Source organism: Pholcus phalangioides, unplaced genomic scaffold (assembly GCF_987345545.1).
Source record: "Pholcus phalangioides strain wild (caught in Gottingen) unplaced genomic scaffold, Ppha-v1.0 ptg000015l_1, whole genome shotgun sequence".
Lineage (NCBI taxonomy): Eukaryota > Metazoa > Arthropoda > Arachnida > Araneae > Pholcidae > Pholcus > Pholcus phalangioides.
Genome location: NW_028301608.1, coordinates 20,043,372 through 20,056,142, shown reverse-complemented (window position 1 = coordinate 20,056,142; position 12,771 = coordinate 20,043,372). Strand labels below are relative to the sequence as shown.

Genomic DNA, 12,771 nt, shown 5'->3' with positions numbered 1-12,771 from the left:
ATTTCTGAAAAGTATGCGTTGTATTTGCCGACGAATGGGAAATACGAATTATGTCTGCGGAGGGTATTGCTGCTCTGTAATAATCTCAGCTTGGATTTCATGCTTACGAAATATCCTATCACATATATCCTAGGCGATATTGTTTGTTTTTAATTATGAAAGAAAGAAATGTGAATGTAATTGAAAATTTATTGTTCGAGTAGAAATGAAACATGATTGTTCTTTTCTCATGAGATTTTTCCACTCATTCTAATGTTTACATTTCATGTATTTCAGACAAGGAAACGAGAAATCCGTAGAGATATTTCTTCAAAAATATGTTTTCTGTATATGATAGATTGTTTCCGAGCGATTTATAGTGGGATGTTCGTGTTGTTTGTTGATACATTCTGTAGCTAAAATTACTTCTATACGATTATATATGCTGCAGGGTGTTTCACGAAGAAAGTGTCCAAAAAGAATAAAAATTATATGGCTGAATGTAAAATTGATTGAAAATAGAACGCAGGTTTTCACAGCCGGAGTATATAATAAAAATTTCATACCTTTCGGGCTGCAACACGGTATAACAGCCCGAAAGGTATGAACTTTATTATTGTCAAATGATTGATTCAAAATAGGCGCGGTAGCCCCATATCGATAAGATACTCGCCTAAAGTACCAAAGGATGTTCAGAGGTGTCGCGAGTCCGATACCCGGTTCGTCCTTGTGCGAAAACTTTTTTGACACAGGGGTACAACAAAAACGGCGACATGACCACAAAAAAAGATTACTACCGCAGGGTGTCCCACATCAAGGGGTTAGAGTCTCGATGAATGTAAAAAAAAAGGATGCCGTTCGAAATCGGCAATAAATTGTAGGTCCCGGTCTAATTAGCCCTCGTATGCAGAAAATGACCGTTACTTCGACAGAAATGACCAAATGATTGATTCAAAAAGAATTTAGCAGTGGTAATTTCACGCTCAAAAAATAAAAATCGAAGAAAGTATAAAGATCGAAAGTTTTATACGGCCCCTAATAAAAAAAAGTTCAACTTGTAAAATTTGAGTATAGTCAAACCTTGCTTTACGAACGTCCCAGAAAGAAATACTACTTCCCAGTTTGCGAACAATGCGGTTTAAAAACAACAAAAACGATTCGGTTAAGAACTTATCCCGGTTCACGAACCCACAAAAAATCCCGGTCTAAATCCTTGAAGAGAAGCATATTTCCGTAGTCTGAGATTACATTTTTTCCCCGGACACAGAATTTTGTTGATTAATTATATTTCATCAGAGTAAAATTCCCGCCACCAAATATGACTCCACTCATCCAACACCTGGATCAGCAGGTCATTACAAATTTTACGAAGCTCTGAAAAGAACTTTTTCTCTAACATGTTTTGCAATAATATCTGACATGGAACTCATTAAGAAGACACCAACGAATAAGACAAATGCACGAAAATACAAAAATCTTAATGCATTTCGACACCAATGGGTGTCGTCTTCAGAGGAAAAATATTTAACCACTAGTCACACGCTGACCGAGCTTCATACTTGGGTTGAATACCAAATCTCAACGCTCGGTTGCTCAGCGGAAAAAGTTCCGGCACGAGGAACCACTTTAGAAAATATTACAAAGAGGCCACTCAAAGAAAGTTGTATTCATATCCCTACGATACAATACTCTCACTGAAGATCAAACCGATTCTTAAAAATTTTAATCTAACAACCATAGATGTGCCTGCCCACTGAAAACTTTGGTTTCATGCCCCCCCCCCCCCCCAAAGATGCTATACCACCAATGGGGCATTTATTACATTCCATGTGGTGATCGTCCTCTTGCTTACAGAGGACAGACAAGGAGACCCATAAAAGCAAGATTAAATGAACGCGCTCGCTGTGTTAAGAATGAGGAATGTGAAAAATCGACCATCGCCGCTCACTGTTGGCAAAAGGGCCATAAATTCAAATTTCAAGAAGCGAGAGCTTTTCACAAAATCTACAGTTGATTTATATATATATATAGATTTCTACGAAGTCACATATATTCGGGCCTTCAAAAATATACTAGTAAACAATAATAAATCTACACCCCCGATCGCAACACCATGGCTTAAAGGCATGTCCCACGAGAACTTGCTTTGCGACGCAGGGTAAGATAATTAAAGTAAAAGATAATAAAAGTCTTTGTCAGGATCCACGGTCGTCTCGGGCCTCGGTTCAATACAAAGGCCAGGGAACGAGCGTCTTCCTTTAAAATGTCCGAACAAGTACGGAATTACCTTCACGCCGGCTGTGGTTTTTGCGGTTTGTCCAACAAAGACTTTTATTATCTTTTACTTTAATTATCTTACCCTGCGTCGCAAAGCAAGTTTTCATGGGACGTGCCTTGTTAATTCATTTCGAGTTTGAATTCTAAGAAAATTCGAATAGACCAATCGGGCAGCACTATTCCGCAAGCGCCAATCAGGATGAGCTGCATTAGTATGTCACGCAGGCTCACAGCTTCATTCTGACCACGACGTTTGAAGTGAACAGACGTACTTTTTCCGCTGAGCAACCGAGCGTTAAGATTTGGTATTCAACCCAAGTGGGAAACTCGGTCAGCGTGTGTGACTAGTGGTTAAATATTTTTTCTTTGAAGACGACACCCATTGGTGTCGAAATGCATTAGGGTTTTTGTATTTTCGTGTATTTGCTTTATTCGTTGGTGTCTCATTGTTCAATAATCAGCCCGGGGGGGGGGGCTAGGCAAACGCATTAATATTATTTTTTCACCATATATGAATGAAGTTACATTTATTACCCAATGAATGGAGCATGACGTTTAGCATTGACAAGTACATGGTCGTTCATTTTGGTTCGAACAATCCCCGTTTCACTTACGAGTTGTGAATGATATGTTATTATTATATACGGATGTGCAACTGGGATATATATATATATATATATTTAATAACGTGATCTTCCCAAGGGATCAGCACGATCCGTCCAGGGAATTTGTTAGTGTTAGGTTAGTAGACATCCATGCCCGAACCGGGATTCGAACCCATACCTGCACAGTGGAAAGCTTGTTTCCTAACCACTTGACTGCCATTGTTTAGCGGTGGTAAAAAAAAAATGAACAGAATGCTCGGTTTCATTCTTAAAAAGGTCTCAGTGTTCTCTTAAAGTGATTCTTCCACTTTTCCGGGGCTTAGTCCTTGACCGGAATATGCCGTAAGGTTTTGGAAACCATATCCACAGAAAGAACACAGACTTGGTTGAGGGGCTCCGAGAAGAGCTACGAGTGGTCTTGTTGGCATGTGGAATTTATGAAGAGGAAACTTCATTGTTTAACATGTTTACATTGGAAGAACACAGGTGTCGGGGGGCACGATTGACGTGTTTAAAATTTTCTATGAGATGGATAGGATAGACCATGAATTAATAATACGTCGTCAATCTACTGCTTCTTCAAGGGGACACCAGTATCGACTGATAAGGAACAACTCCAGGTTGTGGTGTCGCAGGGAATTTTTCTCCAATAAGGTTGTTACTAAATGGAATATAGCTTACTTCCTTGAGTCGTGAATTCTAACACAATTGACACGTTTAAAAAGAAATACGATAAACATACAGGGATAAGTCGAGAACCTACTCACACTGAGGTAAGACAACCACAACCTTTTTCTTACGGGCAGTGTAGTATATACGGTATTAATAATTATAATTAATAATATATAATTGTCACGAAAGAAAAAAAAAATTTTAGTTTTTGTATACTTTTATTTTCGGTTGCTGTAATTTAGTTATATTTGACTTCATATTTTTTATTTATATGAGCAACTTTTTTTCAACCACCTCGATGGGAAATTTGCCTCTTGTGACCTTGGTATATGCATTTGTTAAGTTCACTATAAAGGGTTCCACCAAAGATCTCTGCCTAGGTGCCCGGCTCCATTACGTGGGAAGCCATGATACTAGAAGTGGAGATCTGTAACATCCTGCTGGAAAAGAACCCCATTTTTCAATTAGTCAAAAAGGTACAAAAAACTGTTAAAAGAACATTTCCATACAATATTTTTATTTTGTGCAATTTCGTGAAGCTTATATCTAAAGACACAGCACCACTAAATCCATTCAAATATAGGCACGTGTATAAATCGAGACGGAATTGTCTAAATTGTGCGTCATTACCAAGTAGTTAATTAGAAAACAAAGAGCAATATAGGTAAACAAAAGATAGAGATTGTAGTATTTCTTGTGAAAGGTAAGGGCCCCGGTGGATTAAAAGCAAGGTCGATTCGTAATGTTTTACACATGGATCATGCGGGCCGTATACGGACGGGAAAAAAAATGTAAGGGTCAGTGAACCAAGCGTCCTACATGTTCAGTCCTTGTTTAACTATTTACCCCATTCAAGACAAAACTCTGTAAAGGATGGGATGAAGCTCTTAAGTAATACTTCCTGTTCACCGTACGTATTCGGAGATTCCTCGCGACGTATTGCTGAGAGTGAGTAAGCATGTTGCTGCTAAATTATTCAAATAATTCATGTAAATAATCTAAGTTGCATCATCTGTTAGTATTAACCATTAGAGTTAATAAACGTTTCGTACTTTTGTACACGATTATAGATTAAGTAATAAATAATGACGTGTTTACAGGCAATTATCTTCACGAGTGAAATCTAATGGGTTTGTTTCTTATAAATACTAGATAAATTAATGTTATACTCAGCAGAGATTGTATTTGGTGTAGTGATTTACCGAATATATGTTCCCGACTTGTTTTGTGCACAACACACAAATACACGAGTCGCTACTGTGTAAGGTTCTCTTGCAGAAACTACTCGTATAACAATGAATCCGGATTTACCCGGTACAAATTTACATTACGCTGTATAACTACCCAGAGATAAGCATGTTCATGTTGTGTGCCGTAGGATACGTACATGTAATGATGGGTTATACAGCGGGGCTCATTATTGTCTTTGGGAATCTGGATGAATGGGTATCGCGTTGCTGATCACATTCGCGATCGGAAATTATTCGCGGGATAATCATTACGTGATGAGATTAATTGAATTTGCTTATGAATTTTATTATCATTGCAAACATTTTTCGTGGTGCGCATATACCATCTGTATGGAAAGTTCGTCGACTTATTTGTTGCTTCACCTATTAAACATCGATGATACTAATAATCGATGATACTAAATATCACATATACAGTTCCGTCCACGTCCTCCTTTAACACTAAATTCTGTTGCTTGAATTGTTTTACAAGAACTAGTTAATTCTGTACTTTTTGATGTGACGAAAGAAAAAGATACATTAAAATTTGTTTTAAAACGGGAAATCTCGATTCAACACTGACGACAACGGTTCTCAAATAAAAAATTTTAAAATTAGATTATGATCGCCCATGGATGATGCTGCGAGGACTCATGTTGGTCTGGCGCTCTGTAACAGCAGATTTAAAGTCAAGGGTGTTGTGAAAAATTTTTGTTGTAAAATTATATTTAATGAAGTAACTGAACAATTTTTTCCAAATAGAGTGTCATGACATTTTTACGGTAATGCCGAAGTGCTTCGAAATCATCGGTACCATGATATATATTTAAAATAGTAAAATCTCGTTCCCAAGTATGCCGTGAATACGAAAAGTTTAAGAATCCTCTCTCCTTTAGAGAAAATATCATGTGGTGATAATATATAATAATGACCAGTCTATATTGTTCTCCAACAGAAGGTGCTAAAGCGAGCTCTTGGTCGCCTATTTGAAAAAAATCTCTCCGCAGTGAGCAGTCATAAATACCTCCAACGCGATACTTACTTGTACACGACACGAAAATTTAGGTATTTTCCATTTTCCCTTTAAGATATGGAAAACAGTTGTCAGCAAAAGTATAACACGAAACAAGCATAATTCTGACAATATAAATACGTTATAGCTATATTGCATAACTCTCCGTCTATATATACATACAACATGTTTCAACATGTAACCAGTTCGTAAGAAATCTCTCAGGAGAAATGTTTACGAGGTCTATTTGAGGTTACGTAGAGGTAGTCTATGTTTTGCTAACCCGTGCCAATATCCAAACTAGGTATCATACGCGTGAAATTCAATTACGGTCATTGATCTCATTTAGGTCTGCCACAATGTCACGTATTTTAAGGAAATCTCTATGAGACAAAAACCTTTCTTCGACGGAATCGAAAATAATCCCTTCATTGTGAATAATGATTTTATGTGTGTGTACCTTTATAAAAAAAATGGAAACTTTTCTAAAATAAAATATTATTTCAGTCTCTTTTGGCGTTCCGTTTCGTACAGATTTCGTTGCATAATACAATCGAAAAAAAGAAAGTTCGATACAAAGAGAGAATCTGGGTTCGAACCCACAATCACCAACAGAAGGGTGATTATGGACAGACAGGTATTCTAACACCACTCAGCAATGTACAATCGTCCCACATAGTAGATAGAAGGCCGAAGTAACTGACGTTTATGGCAGTGTTTGCCATAGACGTCATTCAGACTACCTAGCAAGTTTGCCACATTTTGAAACACGGCATCCTGTTTAGTTTCTTCTTATTTTGGCGTAGAATCCTGCTGATTGGCTCACAAATACCGCATAGTGATTGGATGTGGGGCATAGAAACCGCCAATTCTGAGCCAATCATTTCTTTTCCTCACAACGATGATACTAGCACGAGCAGGGAATTCCCCCCCCCTGAATATTCTGAGGGAAAATGGACTACTTGCTGACGTCACGAGCAACGTGCGGAGGCCTTTTATCTCTAGGAGGTGCTGCTATGATACTGGAACAATTTTTTTTCGTGAATGATCAGTAATCCGCAAAATTAATTACCCGAACACCCCAGTCCAGATTATTTCGGATAATAGATGCTCTACTGTACAAGGAAAGAGTCATCAACCACCCTTTATAAAATTATGAAATATTCTCAATGGAATCTTTACCGAGTGTGCCAAAAACGGGAAAAACCTTTCAGTAGTTTGTGGGCATCTGAACTAACTTTCACCCCTGTTGATAAGTCCGCTACAGAGCCAGTATAATAATGATCTTTAAATATTTCGCGGATCCAAATGATTTGAAATGCGTCCGGGCCACTTAAGTGCTCTGCAACTGTGCCCCGCGTCACTAACGTGATCCGTAATCGTGCCACGGATCATTAAAGTAATCTGAGAACGTGCTGCGGGTAACTTGAGTGATGTAGAACAGCAATGGCGCTCTAAAACTGTGCCAACATGTCACTCAAGGGATCTCTAAATGTGCCACGGATCGCTTAAGTGTTCTGGAGCTGTGTCGCGGGTCACTTAAGTGATCTGTGAATGTATCACGGGCCCCCTAAATGCTCTGGAATTGTGCCACAGGTCATTTAAGCAATCTGTAAATGTGGTGCATGGTTTATTTTTACAAAATTAAGGTGAAGGGGGCGGGCCACATCAGATAACCCTCAGGGCCACATTTGGACATTTGGTCCGCGGGTCAAGGGTTATGCCTTCTTAAAAACAATTTTTGAGTTCTTTGCCTACAAATAGCATTGCAATCTATCAAATAAGTCCTCTGAAAATTGAGTCCACAGTTTCTATGTGCATAATTTAATTGCGAAACCCAGAAAAAAACCTTATGTAATAACACAATACAAATTTCTTATCAATTCTTTATTTTAAAAGCAAAATTTTTAGCAAAATTCATAACAGATACATTCTCAGATACTTTCGAATGAGAATTTTATTTAAATCTCATAACATTAAAAATTTCCACCAAATACAATTTTTTAGCTCACTTTCAAATTTCACGCGCATTAAACGATTTCAGGTATTTCCCCGTAAAAAATTTGCATTTTTACATTTTCTGGTTTCCCGAAATTCGATTATTATCAGAAAAAAACTATTGTTTGCGTATGGATCATTCGGGAATTTCTCCACATAAATTTTTCTATAAAGAAAGGTATTAGTTATTGCCATATCAGAGATATTTCATTTTTTTTGCCGGATGTAATACTGCGAATGACTCGCTGTTAAACAAGACAGGGAATTAAAGCCTTTCACTTTTCTTCCGCAAAGCCATAAGCAAACATTAATGCTTTGACGCAAATTGGATTCGTGACATTAATTAATAACAACTGATTATACAAAATAAAAAAGATTTGATACGGAATTTTTATAGGCCTAAAGGAAAAAAATATTTTCATTCTTTAATATTTTACTTGATGTACAATAATAGTGATTTATAATGTTTTCGTTTAAGAAACTCAAGCTAAATGAAACTATAATTCAGAATTTTGCCATAAATTACAAAGTAATATAATTTAGCCTTATTTAAATGAGGTTGCCGTCTCATTTGTTGAGGGTTGAGGGGGAATCACAGACATCCTGACATGAATAGCCTGAAAAGTCACGTCTGACATGAATTTGCAAAATTTATTTTAAAAAAATATTTAATTTGTTTCAATTTTTAAAAAAAAATGAAACTTTAAATTTAGTTTTGGATAAGATTGAATCTCAATCGGAAATTAAATTTGTTTCATCATTTTATGAACTGAGAAATTTCCTTTATTTTCAATTAATGTTTATTCCACTAAAATGATGTCATGCTATTTTATAATGAATATCATTGTCTTGACGTTCGAAAATTTGCAAAAATATATATATAAATATATAAAATAAGTATTATATAATATACTCAATATACTCATACGTAGTATAAATATAAATTAGGGCTAGGAATCGATCAAAATTTTTAATTCGTTAATCAAAAAATTTTAATCGATTAATCCAATTTTTTTTTTTTTTTTTTGTGACCATATAATATTAATAATAGAGATACTTAAAAATATATTCCATTCATTTCACTCACCTATTCGGTAGATGTAAATGACTATAGGAATAAGTTAAGACAGGGGGTTCTCAAACTGTGCGTCACGTCACCCTGGTGCACCTCTAACCTTTTCTCGAAAATATCCTTTGTTAAATAGCTCTGGGGAAGCCGGCTGAGCTCGTCGATAAACATTGAATAGGGAAAAGGGGCACCACGGGTGGAAAAAGTTTGAGAACCTCTGCGTTAAGAAATTGAGGCTGCCCGCTATGACTGGATACTAAGCGAAGATAATTGGAAAGAAAAAGTCACATTCCCCTGTGCGGAATCGAACCACCAACCTTACACTTTCCGGGCGCGTGTTTTACCATTAAACTACAGAGAACTGACACTTTCGTTCCTAAGAACACTGTGTTCCTTTGGGCTGAACGGGACTGCGCACTATAACTCTGCAACAGCTCGTAACGAAATTACCCTCCAGATGGCGACATAGAACGAAACGATGAGCGACTTCACTAATTGTATGAAATACAGTTCGCTTAATATAGTTCAATTGATATCTTCGCTTGGTATCCAGTCATCTATATTTCGTACAATTAGCGAAGAGGTTAATCGTTTCGTTCTATGTCGCAAGTCGCCATCTGGAGGTTAATTTCGTTGCTCAGTTAGGCTGTATAGTGCGTAGTCCCGTTCAGCCCAAAGGAACACAGTGTTTTTAGGAAAGAAAATTCAGTTCTCTGTAGTTTAATGGTAGAACACGCGCCCGGAAAGTGTGAGGTTGGTGGTTTGTTTCCCCCACAGAGGTATGCGGCTTTACTTTCCAATTACACTCGCTTGGCATCCAGTTATCTGTATTTCTTATAATGATATCCCTCGGTAGGTTTTAAAATATTTGCTCGCAATGCGAGTCTTGTTATAATTCGAATGCCATCACTTTCGCAATGTACAGAACGGGCAAATACCATAACATTTGAAAAAAATTCGTTGATGGTTATCAGGACTTTGGTTTATGTCATCAATTTTTTTTTATCTGAAGTCTTCTTGCATATTTTGATACAAGACAAAATATGTGTCAAAGAAGATGAATAAATCTCCGGGAATGCAGCGCAAAGTGAGAAATATGATGAGCTATTTCTCTCATCAAACATCTTTTCTCGTGTGCTCACGTGAATCTTTTCATGCGCACACTCGGGACACATCTGCACGATAGTTTCAATTCCAGATGCAGCTTATAATATCACGGCGTGAGAAAAATCTCTTTTCATCAGGATACTGTACAGTGTGTTCACGCGTTGCGCATTAATTAAATTGCTCCTCCTGCCTAAACAAACAATACGAAGAAGAAACAACGAACACACTCTTTTCAGAGTCTTTTCAGTCACAGTTTTCAATGCATTATAAATGATTTCCCCGTAGTTCAAGCTATTCATCCGCTCATCAACTAAAATATGCGTAGCAGTTGAATAGGTGTGTGTTTGGAAAAGTCGATAACTTTCACAAAAGTTTGCTGTAATTGCAGCAGACAGTGTTTCAAGATGTTGTGCTCCGTATATATCGGGATAAGCTTGAACAAAAGGGTACAACACATACGAAGTTCTGAAGTGCATTAGGTTGCATTCATTCCAATTTAGGTGAAGAAAGTTATGGTATATAGCCAGCACCTCTTGGGACATCTTTATTAAACATCTGATATTATGTCCCAGGTATTCAAACCGAAGATTGAGGAAAGCAGACGCGTGTGGGTTGTTTAACGATTGGCACTTCAGCTGGAAAGGTCGAAGTTTTGCTTCTGGATTTGCCTGAGTCAGAAGTGGAGCTGAACTGAATTAAATTCAAGTGTCTGAAACTATTATTAGAAATTATATAAGGATCTATCGAATGAAACCCGTTCAGTTCATCCTTACCACTCTCAGAGCCCAGTGTGAAAATAATTGCGGGCTTACATGGAACGAACAATATTTTATAATTCGTTATATAATTTTCATATTTGAAGAGAGTCCTGCCTCTTTTATCGTTACAAACTTTTTTAAATTAATATAGGAAGTACGGGTATTGTGGAATAGTCGGGTGGTATGGAATACCGAGTTTTCTCTGCCTTCAAGTATAGCCACTAAGTGGAACAGTGATAAACTACTTCAAAATGCCCTCCCCCACCCCCATGATTCTATAGAGTCAGTGTCGCTTAGTTGACATCATCACGGCTGTTATGAGAAAATATTTGTTTTTCCACATAGATAAATTTACTCAAGCAAGTTTTCAAACGTGTTTGTTTACTATCGGAAGAGAACCTAATAACTTGAAACTAAGCGCAATGTACATCACAAGAGTTGCATTTTATTGCGTTGCGTTCATTTTTTAACTAGCGATTCTTTTCAGTTAGATGAGATGCTATTTCTCCAAAGATTACCTGTTGGGAAATATGGGATATTTTAAGTATCATCTGAGTTGGGCTATAGAATATCTCTTCGAGACGAATAGTTTGGGACGATAGAAGAGGAGGGTCTGGGATTTACGTGGATTTGGTTATCTGTGGGTTCACCTTGACTGTTTAGGGCAGAGACTGGAGAAGTTTGCATTGGATCTTCAATAATTCAAGCCGCTCGCTCCCCAACTTCGTTCAACTAGGTTCCCGTTAGCCTACCCGCCACTGACTGTACTTGATATCAAGTTCATGTGAATCTTACAATGCTTATTACTACTATGTGAGTTGGTGGCCCGCGGGCTTCACTGACAGTCATAATTTGATGAGCAACTTCTGTGAAGTTAATATGCATTGATTACCTGAGCTATCCCTAGGGGTATAAAGAAATAGCTGAAGGTCGAAATTGCGATAGTGATCCGTTGTGTAAAAGGAGAAAACGCAGGTATATTTGTACAAAAATTTCCCACCCAACCAAAATCATTTAGCACTAAAGCTATGGTCGTCCGTAGGAGTTCTGACAAGTTAACTACCAGAACTATCCTAATTCTGATGGGTTAAAGGCAACTGGCGTAAAAATACATCTAGTGAGTACAGAATTTTCTTCCTTTTTTTTTTCAAATTCAAATAGTTTATTGTTATTATCATCATTATTATTATGCAAATAAAAAATATGAAAAAAGAGAGGAAGTAGAAATTACCATGGGGGTCAAGAAAGATGACCCATTCTGGTAAATGCTAATTAAATTAGTATAGACAAAAAGAAAATGTTAACATATATTATTGAATAAATAGGATTTTTTTTTATGGCAACAGAGGAGTGCGATTTGGTAACAAATTCGCACTTTGCATGAAATAAAATTTTAAATATTTGGTACGTTAGAAAAAAAAAAAAATGAAACAAGATGCAGCATGCAAATAAATTCTTGTATTGCGTTATAAAAGAAAAAAAACTACATGAGTAAAACAGAGGAAACATTAAAACAAATTTTTAATGCCATCGAGTGAGGTTAAGTATTGTTTGATACGTTTTTTAAAAGATGATAAATATTGTGAGTGATTTTTTTTGGAAATGTATTGAGGAATCTTTTTGTATGATATAAGTAAAATGATTTTCCAAATGTGTTCTATGAAATAATGGTAGTGCTTACTACTTACTTGGTCTCTATTTGAAGATCGAGACGTATTCAAAGGTAATGAAAATTGACCTTTGAATAGGTGGAGGATAGATTTAAAGAAATGTAACTGACGTAAATTAAAATTCAAAGCAATTGATAAATATTCGATAAGTATCATTGCACAACGCACATTGGAACTATGATATTTGATCTCAGGATCTCGTAGATTTGTCATTTCTCGAAGGGTCTGTCGTATACACACTAAAAAAAACTGCACAGATGGGACGCTATTTTTTCCAGAGGGATAAAAATAATAGTAAAACAATGTCGGAAAAGGTTTCTAAGCGGAATGAAGACGATCGGAATATAGTTCGGGCTCTTCTTTTGACAGGAAAAGTAATTCCTAAGGAAAAGGAC

General features: G+C 36.8%; 1 protein-coding gene across 3 annotated transcripts in view; it reads left to right on the top strand.

Annotated features, from left to right (window-relative positions):
• Window positions 1-12,771, top strand: part of LOC149075634 (prohormone-1-like) — a 60,504-nt gene that overhangs the window by 25,360 nt on the left and 22,373 nt on the right. The window contains exon 1 of one of the 3 annotated variants that reach the window (XM_089245422.1): window positions 4,397-4,481. The exons of the other annotated variants lie outside the window; for them this stretch is intronic. The gene's annotated coding sequence lies outside the window, so the exon portion shown is untranslated. Of the gene's footprint in view, window positions 1-4,396; window positions 4,482-12,771 lie in introns of those variants that run through there. 3 annotated transcript variants of the gene reach the window in all.